Here is an 18,492-nt window from a genome sequence, read left to right on the forward strand (position 1 = left end):
GTCAGACAACTGTTGCACAAATCTTTTTGAAACTTTACAATCACGCTGTTGAGCAGATGGAGGACCCCCGCTTTCACGCTGTTGAAGAAAATCGAAGTCAGCCCTCCATCCACTTCGTCCCCGGGGTCCCTCTCAAGAGCTCCGGAAGTCTGTTCCAGTGACTGTGGACAGTCGCACGTCAGCATGACAGGCAGGTCATCCAAAAGAATCATCGTTGGTTTAAGACGATGCAAAAAGTACTCAGGCTGGAACTTGGTCGCACCGACTCCATAATTGATGGTAGGATGATCTAATTTCATCAACGGATCCGGAGAAGGCGGGGGTGTGGGTGGAAGAGTCTGCAGGTCCAGGTCTTGGATCAGTGCCCCGGCGGACTGCGATGTGTCCAAATCTCTCTTCTGCAGCCTGAAGGAAAAACAGTTAATATTGTGTTCTTTGAATTGATGAGGAAACAATAGTGGAATTAATCACACAGTTTTATTGATAATTACCTTCAGCAGAATACATGAAATAAAAGCGAGATCTCGGGCTCAAACAACAGACTGTCCGGGAGGATCAGGCATCAGAGGAGAAGAGCCCAGAGTGCACAAAAACATTTGTTTATAAGCATTTCTTTCACCTCTCCCTGCACATATGGTGTGGATATCACATGTTGTTTTTACCGAAACTGAACACATACCTATTGTTCTGTCCTGGGAAGTTTTAGATATTACAATCGTACATTCTTCAGATAAGCAGGATGTCAGCTCAATATCTGCAGCAAGCTGAGGTGCCGACACCAGGAGCATCCTTCCATATATGGTCATGTTATTAACAGTTCTGAGCAGAAGCAATAAAAGCAGATTATACTGGTGTTGTGGATATTTTGTCGTTGTTGTCGGTGCTGTTTGGAATAAAGTGTTAAAACAAGGTTTTTCTGTCAGGAGAAGTTTATTGGGGTCCCCAAGGCACAGGATCATGCAGAGTGCATTCAGCTCTCTGCGGGATCGAGTGTGCATCTCACAAGTTGCGCCTGTGAGTCTTAACTGGTGGGTAAGAAAAGGAGGGGTTTGAAGCAGAACGATTGAAATGTTGAGTTTTAGCAATAGCAGAGCGTTGACCTTGGTTCCCAGGCAGAGAAGGCCTTGCTGGAGAAGGGAGTGAGGGAATGTTTGCTAGTTGAAAGCCAGCTGGAAAAGGGAGTGAACCAAGAGTTGCTGGCTTAAAGCCAGGAAGGTAGGAAGCCTCTGATGATCAAATATAATGAGTATAAGGCTGGTACATCTGGTACATCACTAAAGGGGTTTCGCTGATTGTGCACTCCGGAATTGACTGTGCACTCTCCTCGGACGTGTCGCTCGCCATCAATTTTTTTTCCTCGACTGATGTGGCCTTACAAACTCCAACTGTAACTGCGTCTGTAGTACAACGGTCTGGGGAAGGCTTCTCTGACTCTGCCTATGAGGGTGGAGGTCGATGGGCGGGGTAAAAAGAGAAAAAAAAAAAGAATGGGGGGGCATGGGAAAAGGTGGAGGTGGAGTGTGGAAAGGGGGTGTGGGGGGATGGTAGGGTGTGAAAAAAAATTGGTGGTGGGTCGGGCGGGACTTCCTGTTGACCGAGTTCAAGAGAGACTTCCGGTTGACCTAGATCTGTCAAATTTGATGATTAAAGGTGGGTTCTATTACTCTCTGTTGTATGCCCTTCATGTCTCTAACCATCAAAGGCAGTACTTCCCTCCAGTAGAGGGCAGTGGCGATGGGCTGGAGGGGCTCTGTGTTTAGACCCCTGCTGTTGAGAATCTTTGCTGACAACTATCATTACCCTAGTTGCTCACTGAGGTGAGTTCTTATCCTGCAAAAGAGCATACAGCTACGTATTAAATCTGGTCATTCATTCATTCATTCATTCATTCATTCATTCATTCATTCATTCATTCATTCATTCATTCACATTGTATTTTAATTCTGTAGACTGGAGGTTCTTAAAAGTGTGAGAAAGGAGAATTGACCAGCTTCATTAACTCACATTATGTATTATGTACTAATTTACCCAGGATGCTCCAATATTTTGGTTCTTGCAGATGATGATTATTTATGAGTGAGATCAGTGGGGCTGTACCAGACCCCTTTCATCTGATTTGAAGAATTCTGATCCGGTACTTTGGGAGCACGTTAGAGTGGTGGTCAAAGTGTTTGGATCCTTTACTTCTATAAAAGTCACACTGTGAAAATAACTTGATTTGATTGATGGAAGAAATCACGGCCAGATTGCAGATGAGAAGGAATAGATGTGTTGGTTCCCAGTGAGCTCTAGTCACCTATTATTATTATCATTTATAATTAATTTTATTGTATTTATTTGTCTCAGTCTAAAATGTTTTCCCAAATGAGTAAAAAAGTCTGCTTCTGTGCAAGGCTCTACAAAGGTGCACAACTGACAGTGAAATGCAGTTTCCCTAATTCTGCCTGCATCCTTTTGAGTGTGCCCCGTTGATCGGTGTACTTTGAGTGTATTATAGAATTTTAATGTCTAGAGACAGTCTTTATGAAGACATGGGAGTCGGGGGGTCCAGGGAGGCTTCCATGTTTCAAACAGTAATGATTAAACAAGTCGCCTCTCTTTTCAGCAGAAAATGTGCAGTACTGACAGATCCACTGTACTAGATGATACTGCACTTCTGCACCTGAAAAGATTTAAGAAAAAACAAAAACTCTTAAACTGAACTTTAAAGTGTTGAGTACTTGGTTAAGATTGAGTTTCAGTGATACGTCATTTCGCAGGTCAAAGCAAATTAGATCACAACTTGTTTCAGTTAGATGATATTTCTTTCTGGATGTAATTAATTGTTTTACAGTTACTTATTACATTATATATGAAGTCACTAATTAAAGCCTATGATTACTTATTTTCTAACTCACAAATGAAAAACGATGAATATATTTTTAATTCACAAAATAAAATGAACAATGAATCATTCTAACATTCAAAAATTCGAATTATGTTACAAACAGTCAAACTGAAATGTGCAATGAGCTTTTAAGTTACACATTTAAATATGTAATAAACAAATATTTTGAACAGTCTCAAACTACTAACGTTTTATTTTGAACAGTCCGAAATTAGAATGAACAAACTTGATCAATTTAATAATGGTTTTATCATAATCCAACTGTAGAGACATAAAGGTATGTCTGTACTGCCTGTTGTCCCCTTTTTTCCACCTGGACTCAAACCCGCCTCATGGATCTGACTGATCTGATGTAATCTCCTAATTTGATTTTTGCTTATGTTGTATAAACTCTCAGATGTACGTTGCTTTGGATAATAGTGTCTGCTGGATGGTACAGTAACACTGTGTGTTTGTCAGGTGTGGTGTGTGGAGGATTCAGGCGCCGATAGGACGAGGAAGGTAAGTTGAAAAAAGTTGATTCAGTAGATCTTTCCAGCGGATTGCTAATATCCAGAGAGTGGCGTGGTGGCGGAGGTCGACGTCACCGGGACGCCATCTCCCGAGCAGGACAGAGCGGAGCACACCGGGACTGCACAGGACAGTAGAAGACAGACAGATAACTCCAAGTATCTTTAAACAGGAAGTAACAAACGGTCACACAAAAAGCTGGAGGGGCCGAGTCAAAGTACCGCGGGGGTAAACGTGACGATCTGGCGATGAGAGCCTGGAAACCCAGTTCCTAAATACTGGCCTCAATCATCGGTTTCAGGGGAGCATCCTACTCCGTCTGCTCCACCTACACACACACAGACACACAGACACACACACACACACACACACACACACACACACACACACACACACACACACACACACACACACACACACACACACACACACACACACACACACACACACACACACACACACACACACACACACACAAAAACAAACCCAGCAGAATACAGAATTCATTCAGTTTATGAGGCATTAGGTGAATACCTTTAATTACTTTGACGAGGGTGTGTGTGTGTGTGTGTGTGTGTGTGTGTGTGTGTGTGTGTGTGTGTGTGTGTGTGTGTGTGTGTGTGTGTGTGTGTGTGTGTGTGTGTGTGTGTGTGTGGACAACTGACCGTCTGCTTCAGCCTGAAATGAGGACAGTGAACCAGAACATAAAGTTAAAGCAACAGGTTAAAGACCCGTATGGAACCAACCACCAGCACATCAGGTTGTTGTAGTATTGTACATAATCAGGGCTGCAGATACCAAATATTTTTATCAAGTATCAAAAAATCCATTAATAAATACTGCTTTTAAATTGTGCACTGTCACATTCTGAATAGGACTAAAGTCAGGAGCCCTGTCTCATCAGACAAGTAATGGTTTACAATAAAGTATTTACTTACCAAATCAGTGTGCTGAACGAAGTAATCCCACTACTCTGATGATAACTGAGATTGTTAGGAGCTCCAGGTGACTGGAGACGTGTGTGGACACGCTGTGCATGTCTGAAAGAATACGCTAAGGACACTGGGACGATAAATCCTTTATCCTAAATTCATGTAACTGGGGTACATCAAATTAAGCAAGTTTTACAACCCCTGATTACTACTTAATTATCTAAACGTAATCTTCTCAACAGGTTGGTAAAAAGTGAGTTTGGTTAAATGATCTTTTTTCATTAATGTGTATGTGAACATTGACAGTGGAGCCCCGACCAACAAGTGCTGCAGTCAGCAGCGTTGAACCGTTTCACCATCGGGCCACAGTGAAACAGTGAAACACACAGAATAACATCAAAGTGAACAAAGTGCTCCACGTGTGAAATGCTGCTGGTGCACCTTCAGACCTCCATGTGCCAGTCAGAGCTGGACATGAGAGGCTCCAGAAAGAGCTTTGTAATCTGGAAGAACCAATCTCACATCATGAGAAAGTACCTTCATGTACTTCAGTGCTCGCATTGGTTGTAACATTTACTGTGACCAGATGTTCCCCTGATGTTATTCAGACCTGAATGTTAACACTTGTGTGTGTTTCCATGATCAAACAGTTAATTACAACTTTATTTATTTTTTTGTTTAAACCTTCAGATGTAAATAAACTTTCTTTTTCAATCCTGCAGAACCTTCCCAGGACCTGTTCCTCTACATTGCAGCCAGTCGTACTTATTATATTTATTTCATTCATGTTTTATTTCAGCTGTTTGTATTTGATGTTTTAAAGCTTGTTGTGGCTGTTTTTATAAGAGAAGCCATCTTTGTATGTTGTTTATTTCTGCTTCCATCAGGTACATACTGCTAGTTAACAATAAAAGTAATCTAGATTTACTCCATCCAGTCTGGGTTGGAAAGAAATAACCTCTAAACTAATCTGCCTTCACAGAGGTTTCTGGTTAATCACCTTCTTACAAACTATTCAGGCTTAAACTTTCCAACTTGTAAACGGATCCATTGATACATTGAAAGTATTGCATAGAGGAGATCTCTTGTTGGAATACTGAGAGCATCAAATCCAGTCACCTGAATGTTGCTGACTCAGCAGTGGTTGTTAAAGCCATTGAGGCGGTGCTGCTCTTTGTTTTTTACTTAACTTTTGACTTCTGGTGTTTTTATTCAGAAATTAAAAGGTAGAATTCGCAGATTCTGTTTTCTGAGCCGTGGCGAGTCATCCAATATTTGTCTCGACGTTAGGGACGTCCTGATCACACTTTTTTGTCCCCAATACCGATCCGATTTTCCAGAATTGAGTATCGGCCGATCCCGATACTTTCCCGATCCGATACTTACATTACTATTGCAAAGATACTCAATAGTGTATTTTTGGAGCAACTAAGATGTCTGAAGCTAAAAGCACTGTTGGCAGAAGCTTTGCTTACCTAGAAATTATTGTAAAACTCACTTATTGAATCAAAATTCTTCTCAGAACGACTTAAGAACTTATTTAACCTTTATTCAGTCAGAACAACAAAAACCCAGTTACACTCTGCAGTCTTGTTTCTCTTATTTATCTTAACTTAAACTACTTCACCTGGATTTTGTGGCAAATAAATTTTTTTTTAAAATGAAACCCAGTGAATTAGTTTGACTAACATATAAAGTATAAAAAACTACAACATAAACAGTATTCAGTAAAACCAATTCCACTTCAAAGTGTCTTTGACTGGTTGGGTTGAAAATAAGTCCTAAAAAAGTGCAAATACAATAATAAAGATAAATAAATCTTAAACATAAATACTCTTAGGCTCCAATGTAACTTCTTTGTGTATTAAATTCCAGTTTACCTTAAAGCAGTATGAGAGGTTTGACCTGAATGTCACTAAACATTTACATTTCAATGTGAAGTATAAACACTTCATTCCACTTCAAAGGGTATTCTGAACATAGTACTCTCAAAAACTTATTCAGAATATCCCAGTCTCCCTTCAAACTAGGGGAACCTTCTGGGTTCTTGTTTCACCATATCGCTCCCCTGTGGGGACTGATCCTTTATTTTAAAATCCTTTATTTTAAAATCCTTTATTTTAAAATCCTTTATTTTAAAATCCTTTATTTTAAATACTTTATTTTAAAATCCTATATTTTAAAATCCTTTATTTAGAGCTCCACCAAGTTTGCTGCTTCGGTGCGGCTTTTTCTTTAGTTGTTGTTATAAACTGAGGAACATCCACACGACGATAAAACGATCTTTGTCCTCCCTGTCCTTCTCCCAACAAACCTCCGTCCACACCTCACTAAGAACACGGCTCAACACGAGGCTTCAGGGCATGTAGTACACATGCCAGGCCTTTAGGGGCGCTGTGACTCACCAAACACAATAAAAAAACAGAAGAAGACAGACCACATAGAAATATAGAAGTAGACTCCTGCACATAAACACATAAACCACAATATATAGCTCTAGTTTTATAGGTCTATGGCCCCGCTCCACCTGCTTCTAGCTTCTGCAGCTCCACCCGAGCTTCTAGTCCCTGATTGTTCTGGTTATTAGGTGACGTAGTTGTTATTAGGTGACGTAGCGGACCGCGGTGGGGGGAGGAGGGGGGCCATTACGTCATCTTATTTCCACGGATGATGGTCTTTGCTGAGCGTACTCCACCGCATGTTTACTTTTTAGATGTCTTATCAAATTAGTTTTGTTAAACGAAGCTCTGGTGCTCCACCTCTCGGGACTGTGGTGAAGCTCTGGTGCTCCACCTCTCAGGACTGTGGTGAAGCTCTGGCGCTCCACCTCTCAGGACTGTGGTGAAGCTCTGGCGCTCCACCTCTCGGGACTGTGGTGAAGCTCTGGTGCTCCACCTCTCAGGACTGGTTTGGTTATCCACCTTAAACTCCCTCCAGACTGCTGGTTGATCCTCTCAATGGCTTCAGGCTGCTCACCTCAGTTTACGGCAGGTCGCACACGGGGCTGCTTTTTGTTTTTTAGATCGGCGGGGTGATCGGCTGGATTTGACGATTCCGATCAGTCACAAATCACCAATATCGGCCCCGATCCGATATCTACCGATCTGATCAGGACATCCCTACTAGACGTGTATTCTACGCTAAAAAAAAACCCAAAAACTTCTTGAAGAATGTTTCGCTCTTAAAATATTTGCAAATCTTCCTCCCTCCTCCTCCTCCTCCTTCATCAAACAATAAAAAAACCCTTCCAAGCCGTTATAAAATAGTTTGGGGAGTTGTAAAAAACACTCAGTGGGTATTTTCAGAAGTCACGTCCGTGGGAGCCATGTTTATACTACTATGATAACCATGGTTGTAGCTTTTCACCAAGTCTTGCAAGCTAATAACAATAATGAAAATAGTAGTAATAATACAGTATTAATACTTTTAAGATAAGTAAAGCGATAACGTAACGGTCAGCAGATAGTTATTATGTTCGGTCAGTCCCCGACGATCACAAAGATCTGTCTGAAACTGTCTGAGAGGATCGGTCACAATAACTCTTTTCCTGGTTAATGTATCCTGGCAGGGTTATGCAGAGTATAGCTGTCTTGAGAGGATAAGAATGTTCAAGTTTTCTTAAGTAAAGATTCATAAACCGCTCCACCAAAAGTGTGAGCGTTCCTTCCCCTGACCTCTTCTCCTCTTCCTCCCTCCTCCTCCTCGTCCCGCATCAAACAGTAAAAAACCCTGTTCAATTTCTAAGATCAAATTTAACTTGTAAAATAAAACAGTCCACTTTGAAAATCCTACACCAAAGCCATCATAAAATAATTTGACGAGCTGTAAAAAACCATTCAATTCTTCATAGTCCCTCCGTAAAACAATCAAACCTTTGAAAAGCCTTCATCAAAACCATCATAAAACAATTTAAAGAGTTGTAAAACATCTATTAAATTCTTCAAAGCCCTAATAAAACAACAAAACCCTTTGAAATGCCATTAAACCACCATATAACCATCATAAAACCCTTAATTACACCTTTTATGGCCACTTACCCCCCTAAGCCCCGCCCCTTTCGAGCCAGACATCAAAGAGGGCCATGAATCACTTAGTTTGACATATAACACATCTTGTTATCTCATGTGTGTCATAGCACACCGGGACCCTGTGGTCCTCAAAGTCTGTCCCCCTGATGGGACAGCTTCAAGTCTGTACTCACCTGTGGTGGGCGGTCCACCTGACTGGACAGCTCCAAGAATGCGCATATCTGGGGTAATTTGTCCATCTGACTGGACATTTTCCAGACTGCTGAGAGCTGCACCAGGTTTTACCCAGTGTGGTTTGGCTCAATGTGCTGAGAGCCATAACCTGACTCAGCTTCTGATGAACAATCAGATTATGTGTCTGTTTTAACTTCTCTCTCAGAAGTTTGGGTTTGTGACCCAGTAGGTTCCGTGTACGGAGCCTGATCGTCCCTGGCCTGGACCTCCTGTCTCAGGCGGGAGTTCTCCAGCTTCAGCTGGGCATTGACCTTTTTCACACTTCCACGTTTTAAACCAGATGTGGAGCTCACCGGTGGCTCTCGCTTTAGCGTTGGACAGTGACGATAATAGCTCAGTCTCCACACGGTTGTTTTTGTTATGTTCCTGGTTGCTCTTGTGGGGCAAGAAAACAACCATACCTCTCTTACCACGCTTTTCCTATGGAGGCAGCGGATCCAAGCTGTTAGAAGGGATGAGGGTCTGAAACTCTGTGTAAAGCCAGGGAGCACTTTTGTATGCAGCCGGCACTTCACCAGGAGGATGTTGTCAGTGGATCCACCACCAGTCGCCTTAAAAGTGGAGCTGTTCTATGTCTCTTTCCCTGGAATGACTTTATTGCACCACCTAGGAGGGATTCTGTCTTCCAGAGGGCTCAGAAACGGCAGCTCTCCAGGCTGAAGCTGCTACTGCAGACCACCATCATGTGGCTCGTCCACCCACAGGTAAATATCTAAGATGGTAAATTGCATAAATCTGTCATATAAGATCAAATATAACTGTTAAAATCGCAGGATATGTTGCAGCACCAGTGTGTAGAGCTATACCATCTAGAGAGCAAACAAATGACAGCTCCAGACATACTTGCACCTAGACTCACACGATGTATTGATCCACAAGGAAATAATGTCACAGGAGCTCAATAATTAAAACAATCGTGCTCACCAGTGAAAATGAAAACAAGACTGTTTCAATTTAATTTTACATTTGAAAAATAAAGTAATGAAAATATTAGATAAAAATTAATACTAAAACAGAGCACCCCGGCGAGCTCAGTTGGTAGAGCATGAGAATCACAATCTCAAGGTAGTGGGTTTGTGTCCCACGCCGGGCGCCACCTTCCTGTGGGCTCTCCAGCAGCAGGAAAGTTCTTAAATCGGTGCATTGTGACCTCGGTGACGGTGCTCAGACTGTCACCCCCGCAACCCGGAAACGGAAAAGCGGAAGAAAATGGATGGATGGATGGATACTAAAACATGGCCATTTATAACATTGTGAGTTATTTTATAGTTAGACCTTATTTATATACTAATGTATTTTATTGTATGATCTAATTTTATTTTCTGGTTTCATAGGTGCACGAGATGAAGCTCTTGAATATATCAAGGAGTTGGAAGCCCGGCTGGAGAATGTGGATTTGTCTCCCAGGCTTTTTACTCGCTATGGTGCTTCTGATGAGCAGATCCGGTTCTACAGCAGATCCCCCTCTGAGAGGGTTTCACATCTTCTGGGAGTCCATTGCTCCACCTGCATCCCGCCTCATATCTGGACCAGAGCTCAGACAAGAGGAGATGAAGCCCCAGAATGCCTCTGATTGATGAGCTTTAATGTTCTCCCTCAGGGTGGCTGTGGGCAGGAAGGAGCAGCTCACTGACGTGTTACACACTATTTACACTATTTACAGTGATTCACACAAATTGAGATTTAATGTTCAAAACACAAAGTGACAAAAGGGTTATTCATACATTTTAATATGGTCATTACTGCATTGAAATAAACACATTAATGGTGTTGAAGTAAAACATGTCTAGTTTAGATTCCATCTGGTCAATGAACGATTCATCAGGCCTCTCACTCTACAGTTACTGTTCTAAATGTGTCAGAGACAAAGTGGCACCATTCCATCCTGGTGATTACCAGCTGACCCTGTCCCTGTCCCTGTCCCTGACCCTGTCCCTGTACCTGTCCCTGACCCTGTCCCTGACCCTGACCCTGTCCCTGTACCTGTACGTGTACGTGTACGTGTACGTGTGTGAACGCCTCAGACTTGTGTGCTCATCCTGAACCTTGAGCTCAGCAACCTGGGACACATCATTTGTTTTGGACGAACTCCAGAGTTGAGAGGAAATCTAAAAAGAGAGCTCTGAGTGGTTGGGACTCCAGTGGACGTAGTTTTCCTCCTGATGTCAGGATGAGGAAGTGGACGTAGTTTTCCTCCTGATGTCAGGATGTCGGGATCAGGAAGTGGACGTAGTTTTCCTCCTGATGTCAGGATGAGGAAGTGGACGTAGTTTTCCTCCTGATGTCAGGATGTCAGGATCAGGAAGTGGACGTAGTTTTCCTCCTGATGTCAGGATATCAGGATCAGGAAGTGGATGTAGTTTTCCTCCTCATTTCAGGATGTCGGGATCAGGAAGTGGACATAGTTTTCCTCCTGATGTCAGGATGTCGGGATCAGGAAGTGGATGTAGTTTTCGTCCTGATGTCAGGATGTCAGGATCAGGAAGTGGATGTAGTTTTCCTCCTGATGTCAGGATATCAAGATCAGGAAGTGGATGTAGTTTTCGTCCTGATGTCAGGATGTCAGGATCAGGAAGTGGATGTAGTTTTCCTCCTGATGTCAGGATGTCGGGATCAGGAAGTGGACGTAGTTTTCCTCCTGATGTCAGGATGTCGGGATCAGGAAGTGGACGTAGTTTTCCTCCTGATGTCAGGATGTCGGGATCAGGAAGTGGACGTTGTTTTCCTCCTGATGTCAGGATCAGGAAGTGGACGTTGTTTTCCTCCTGATGTCAGGATGTCAGGATCAGGAAGTGGACGTAGTTTTCCTCCTGATGTCAGGATATCGGGATCAGGAAGTGGATGTAGTTTTCGTCCTGATGTCAGGATGTCGGGATCAGGAAGTGGACGTAGTTTTCCTCCTGATGTCAGGATGTCAGGATCAGGAAGTGGATGTAGTTTTCCTCCTGATGTCAGGATTTCGGGATCAGGAAGTGGATGTAGTTTTCCTCCTCATTTCAGGATGTCGGGATCAGGAAGTGGACGTAGTTTTCCTCCTGATGTCAGGATGTCGGGATCAGGAAGTGGACGTAGTTTTCCTCCTGATGTCAGGATGAGGAAGTGGACGTAGTTTTCCTCCTCATTTCAGGATGTCGGGATCAGGAAGTGGACGTAGTTTTCCTCCTCATTTCAGGATGTCGGGATCAGGAAGTGGACGTAGTTTTCCTCCTGATGTCAGGATGTCGGGATCAGGAAGTGGACGTAGTTTTCCTCCTGATGTCAGGACCAGGAAGTGGACGTAGTTTTCCTCCTGATGTCAGGATGTCGGGATCAGGAAGTGGACGTAGTTTTCCTCCTCATTTCAGGATGTCGGGATCAGGAAGTGGACGTAGTTTTCCTCCTGATGTCAGGATGTCGGGATGAGGAAGTGGACGTAGTTTTCCTTCTGATGTCAGGATCGGGAAGTGGATGTAGTTTTCCTCCTGATGTCAGGATGAGGAAGTGGACGTAGTTTTCCTCCTGATGTCAGGATGTCGGGATCAGGAAGTGGACGTAGTTTTCCTCCTGATGTCAGGATGTCGGGATCAGGAAGTGGACGTAGTTTTCCTCCTGATGTCAGGATGTCGGGATCAGGAAGTGGACGTAGTTTTCCTCCTGATGTCAGGATGTCGGGATCAGGAAGTGGACGTAGTTTTCCTCCTGATGTCAGGATGTCAGGATCAGGAAGTGGACGTAGTTTTTCTCCTGATGTCAGGATGAGGAAGTGGACGTAGTTTTTCTCCTGATGTCAGGATGTCAGGATCAGGAAGTGGATGTAGTTTTCCTCCTGATGTCAGGATGTCGGGATCAGGAAGTGGACGTAGTTTTCGTCCTGATGTCAGGATCAGGAAGTGGACGTAGTTTTCCTCCTGATGTCAGGATGTCGGGATCAGGAAGTGGACGTAGTTTTCCTCCTGATGTCAGGATGAGGAAGTGGACGTTGTTTTCCTCCTGATGTCAGGATGTCAGGATCAGGAAGTGGATGTAGTTTTCCTCCTGATGTCAGGATGAGGAAGTGGACGTAGTTTTCGTCCTGATGTCAGGATCAGGAAGTGGACGTAGTTTTCGTCCTGATTTCAGGATCAGGAAGTGGACGTAGTTTTCCTCCTGATGTCAGGATGTCAGGATCAGGAAGTGGACGTAGTTTTTCTCCTGATGTCAGGATGTCAGGATCAGGAAGTGGACGTAGTTTTCCTCCTGATGTCAGGATGTCGGGATCAGGAAGTGGACGTAGTTTTCCTCCTGATGTCAGGATCAGGAAGTGGACGTAGTTTTCCTCCTGATGTCAGGATGTCGGGATCAGGAAGTGGACGTAGTTTTCCTCCTGATGTCAGGATGAGGAAGTGGACGTTGTTTTCCTCCTGATGTCAGGATCAGGAAGTGGACGTAGTTTTCCTCCTGATGTCAGGATGTCAGGATCAGGAAGTGGATGTAGTTTTCGTCCTGATGTCAGGATGTCGGGATCAGGAAGTGGACGTAGTTTTCCTCCTGATGTTAGGATGTCAGGATCAGGAAGTGGATGTAGTTTTCCTCCTGATGTCAGGATGTCGGGATCAGGAAGTGGATGTAGTTTTCCTCCTCATTTCAGGATGTCGGGATCAGGAAGTGGACGTAGTTTTCCTCCTGATGTCAGGATGTCGGGATCAGGAAGTTGACGTAGTTTTCCTCCTGATGTCAGGATGAGGAAGTGGACGTAGTTTTCCTCCTGATGTCAGGATGTCAGGAAGTGGACGTAGTTTTCCTCCTCATTTCAGGATGTCGGGATCAGGAAGTGGACGTAGTTTTCCTCATTTCAGGATGTCGGGATCAGGAAGTGGACGTAGTTTTCCTCCTGATGTCAGGATGTCGGGATCAGGAAGTGGACGTAGTTTTCCTCCTGATGTCAGGATCAGGAAGTGGACGTAGTTTTCCTCCTGATGTCAGGATGTCGGGATCAGGAAGTGGACGTAGTTTTCCTCCTCATTTCAGGATGTCGGGATCAGGAAGTGGACGTAGTTTTCCTCCTGATGTCAGGATGTCGGGATGAGGAAGTGGACGTAGTTTTCCTCCTGATGTCAGGATGAGGAAGTGGACGTAGTTTTCCTCCTGATGTCAGGATCAGGAAGTGGATGTAGTTTTCCTCCTGATGTCAGGATGTCGGGATCAGGAGGTGCACGTAGTTTTCCTCCTCATTTCAGGATGTCGGGATCAGGAAGTGGACGTAGTTTTCCTCCTGATGTCAGGATGTCAGGATCAGGAAGTGGACGTAGTTTTCCTCCTGATGTCAGGATGTCGGGATCAGGAAGTGGACGTAGTTTTCCTCCTGATGTCAGGATCAGGAAGTGGACGTAGTTTTCCTCCTGATGTCAGGATGTGGACGTAGTTTTCCTCCTGATGTCAGGATGAGGAAGTGGACGTTGTTTTCCTCCTGATGTCAGGATGTCAGGATCAGGAAGTGGACGTAGTTTTCCTCCTGATGTCAGGATATCAGGATCAGGAAGTGGATGTAGTTTTCCTCCTCATTTCAGGATGTCGGGATCAGGAAGTGGACGTAGTTTTCCTCCTCATTTCAGGATGTCGGGATCAGGAAGTGGACGTAGTTTTCCTCCTGATGTCAGGATGTTGGGATCAGGAAGTGGACGTAGTTTTCCTCCTGATGTCAGGATGTCGGGATCAGGAAGTGGACGTAGTTTTCCTCCTCATTTCAGGATGTCGGGATCAGGAAGTGGACGTAGTTTTCCTCCTGATGTCAGGATGAGGAAGTGGATGTAGTTTTCCTCCTGATGTCAGGATGTCGGGATCAGGAAGTGGATGTAGTTTTCCTCCTCATTTCAGGATGTCGGGATCAGGAAGTGGATGTAGTTTTCCTCCTGATGTCAGGATGTCGGGATCAGGAAGTGGACGTAGTTTTCCTCCTGATGTCAGGATGAGGAAGTGGATGTAGTTTTCCTCCTGATGTCAGGATGAGGAAGTGGACGTAGTTTTCCTCCTCATTTCAGGATGTCGGGATCAGGAAGTGGACGTAGTTTTCCTCCTGATGTCAGGATGTCGGGATCAGGAAGTGGACGTAGTTTTCCTCCTGATGTCAGGATGTCGGGATCAGGAAGTGGACGTAGTTTTCCTCCTGATGTCAGGATGTCGGGATCAGGAAGTGGACGTAGTTTTCCTCCTGATGTCAGGATGTCAGGATCAGGAAGTGGACGTAGTTTTTCTCCTGATGTCAGGATGTCAGGATCAGGAAGTGGATGTAGTTTTCCTCCTGATGTCAGGATGTCGGGATCAGGAAGTGGACGTAGTTTTCGTCCTGATGTCAGGATATCAGGATCAGGAAGTGGATGTAGTTTTCCTCCTGATGTCAGGATGTCGGGATCAGGAAGTGGACGTTGTTTTCCTCCTGATGTCAGGATGTCGGGATCAGGAAGTGGACGTAGTTTTCCTCCTGATGTCAGGATCAGGAAGTGGACGTAGTTTTCCTCCTGATGTCAGGATGTGGACGTAGTTTTCCTCCTGATGTCGGGATCAGGAAGTGGACGTTGTTTTCCTCCTGATGTCAGGATGTCGGGATCAGGAAGTGGACGTAGTTTTCCTCCTGATGTCAGGATGTCAGGATCATTAAGTGGATGTAGTTTTCCTCCTGATGTCAGGATGTCGGGATCAGGAAGTGGATGTAGTTTTCCTCCTCATTTCAGGATGTCGGGATCAGGAAGTGGACGTAGTTTTCCTCCTGATGTCAGGATGTCGGGATCAGGAAGTGGACGTAGTTTTCCTCCTGATGTCAGGATGAGGAAGTGGACGTAGTTTTCCTCCTGATGTCAGGATGTCAGGATCAGGAAGTGGACGTAGTTTTCCTCCTCATTTCAGGATGTCGGGATCAGGAAGTGGACGTAGTTTTCCTCCTGATGTCAGGATGTCGGGATCAGGAAGTGGACGTAGTTTTCCTCCTGATGTCAGGATGTCGGGATCAGGAAGTGGACGTAGTTTTCCTCCTCATTTCAGGATGTCGGGATCAGGAAGTGGACGTAGTTTTCCTCCTGATGTCAGGATGAGGAAGTGGATGTAGTTTTCCTCCTGATGTCAGGATGTCGGGATCAGGAAGTGGATGTAGTTTTCCTCCTCATTTCAGGATGTCGGGATCAGGAAGTGGATGTAGTTTTCCTCCTGATGTCAGGATGTCGGGATCAGGAAGTGGATGTAGTTTTCCTCCTGATGTCAGGATGAGGAAGTGGACGTAGTTTTCCTCCTGATGTCAGGATGAGGAAGTGGACGTAGTTTTCCTCCTCATTTCAGGATGTCGGGATCAGGAAGTGGACGTCGTTTTCCTCCTCATTTCAGGATGTCGGGATCAGGAAGTGGACGTAGTTTTCCTCCTGATGTCAGGATGTCGGGATCAGGAAGTGGACGTAGTTTTCCTCCTGATGTCAGGATGTCAGGATCAGGAAGTGGACGTAGTTTTCCTCCTGATGTCAGGATGTCGGGATCAGGAAGTGGACGTAGTTTTCCTCCTCATTTCAGGATGTCGGTATCAGGAAGTGGATGTAGTTTTCCTCCTGATGTCAGGATGTCGGGATGAGGAAGTGGACGTAGTTTTCCTCCTGATGTCAGGATGAGGAAGTGGACGTAGTTTTCCTCCTGATGTCAGGATCAGGAAGTGGATGTAGTTTTCCTCCTGATGTCAGGATGTTGGGATCAGGAAGTGGACGTAGTTTTCCTCCTGATGTCAGGATGTCGGGATCAGGAAGTGGACGTAGTTTTCCTCCTGATGTCAGGATGTCGGGATCAGGAAGTGGACGTAGTTTTCCTCCTGATGTCAGGAGGTCAGGATCAGGAAGTGGACGTAGTTTTCCTCCTGATGTCAGGATGTCGGGATGAGGAAGTGGACGTAGTTTTCCTCCTGATGTCAGGATGAGGAAGTGGACGTAGTTTTCCTCCTGATGTCAGGATCAGGAAGTGGATGTAGTTTTCCTCCTGATGTCGGGATCAGGAAGTGGACGTAGTTTTCCTCCTCATTTCAGGATGTCGGGATCAGGAAGTGGACGTAGTTTTCCTCCTGATGTCAGGATCAGGAAGTGGATGTAGTTTTCCTCCTCATTTCAGGATGTCGGGATCAGGAAGTGGACGTAGTTTTCCTCCTGATGTCAGGATCAGGAAGTGGACGTAGTTTTCCTCCTGATGTCAGGATGAGGAAGTGGACGTAGTTTTCCTCCTCATTTCAGGATGTCGGGATCAGGAAGTGGACGTAGTTTTCCTCCTGATGTCAGGATGTCGGGATCAGGAAGTGGACGTAGTTTTCCTCCTGATGTCAGGATGTCGGGATCAGGAAGTGGACGTAGTTTTCCTCCTCATTTCAGGATGTCGGGATCAGGAAGTGGACGTAGTTTTCCTCCTGATGTCAGGATGAGGAAGTGGATGTAGTTTTCCTCCTGATGTCAGGATGTCGGGATCAGGAAGTGGATGTAGTTTTCCTCCTCATTTCAGGATGTCGGGATCAGGAAGTGGATGTAGTTTTCCTCCTGATGTCAGGATGTCGGGATCAGGAAGTGGACGTAGTTTTCCTCCTGATGTCAGGATGAGGAAGTGGACGTAGTTTTCCTCCTGATGTCAGGATGAGGAAGTGGACGTAGTTTTCCTCCTGATGTCAGGATGAGGAAGTGGACGTAGTTTTCCTCCTCATTTCAGGATGTCGGGATCAGGAAGTGGACGTAGTTTTCCTCCTCATTTCAGGATGTCGGGATCAGGAAGTGGACGTAGTTTTCCTCCTGATGTCAGGATGTCGGGATCAGGAAGTGGACGTAGTTTTCCTCCTGATGTCAGGATGTCGGGATCAGGAAGTGGACGTAGTTTTCCTCCTGATATCAGGATGTCAGGATCAGGAAGTGGACGTAGTTTTCCTCCTGATGTCAGGATGTCGGGATCAGGAAGTGGACGTAGTTTTCCTCCTCATTTCAGGATGTCGGTATCAGGAAGTGGATGTAGTTTTCCTCCTGATGTCAGGATGTCGGGATGAGGAAGTGGACGTAGTTTTCCTCCTGATGTCAGGATGAGGAAGTGGACGTAGTTTTCCTCCTGATGTCAGGATCAGGAAGTGGATGTAGTTTTCCTCCTGATGTCAGGATGTTGGGATCAGGAAGTGGACGTAGTTTTCCTCCTGATGTCAGGATGTCGGGATCAGGAAGTGGACGTAGTTTTCCTCCTGATGTCAGGATGTCGGGATCAGGAAGTGGACGTAGTTTTCCTCCTGATGTCAGGATGTCGGGATGAGGAAGTGGACGTAGTTTTCCTCCTGATGTCAGGATGAGGAAGTGGACGTAGTTTTCCTCCTGATGTCAGGATCAGGAAGTGGATGTAGTTTTCCTCCTGATGTCGGGATCAGGAAGTGGACGTAGTTTTCCTCCTCATTTCAGGATGTCGGGATCAGGAAGTGGACGTAGTTTTCCTCCTGATGTCAGGATGTCGGGATCAGGAAGTGGACGTAGTTTTCCTCCTGATTTCAGGATGTCGGGATCAGGAAGTGGACGTAGTTTTCCTCCTCATTTCAGGATGAGGAAGTGGACGTAGTTTTCCTCCTGATGTCAGGATGAGGAAGTGGACGTAGTTTTCCTCCTGATGTCAGGATGTCGGGATCAGGAAGTGGACGTAGTTTTCCTCCTCATTTCAGGATGTCGGGATCAGGAAGTGGACGTAGTTTTCCTCCTGATGTCAGGATGTCGGGATCAGGAAGTGGACGTAGTTTTCCTCCTGATGTCAGGATGTCGGGATCAGGAAGTGGACGTAGTTTTCCTCCTGATGTCAGGATGTCAGGATCAGGAAATGGACGTAGTTTTCCTCCTGATGTCAGGATGTCGGGATCAGGAAGTGGACGTAGTTTTCCTCCTCATTTCAGGATGTCGGTATCAGGAAGTGGATG

Source organism: Lipophrys pholis, assembly GCF_963383615.2.
Source record: "Lipophrys pholis genome assembly, chromosome: 21".
Classification (NCBI taxonomy): Eukaryota; Metazoa; Chordata; class Actinopteri; order Blenniiformes; family Blenniidae; genus Lipophrys; species Lipophrys pholis.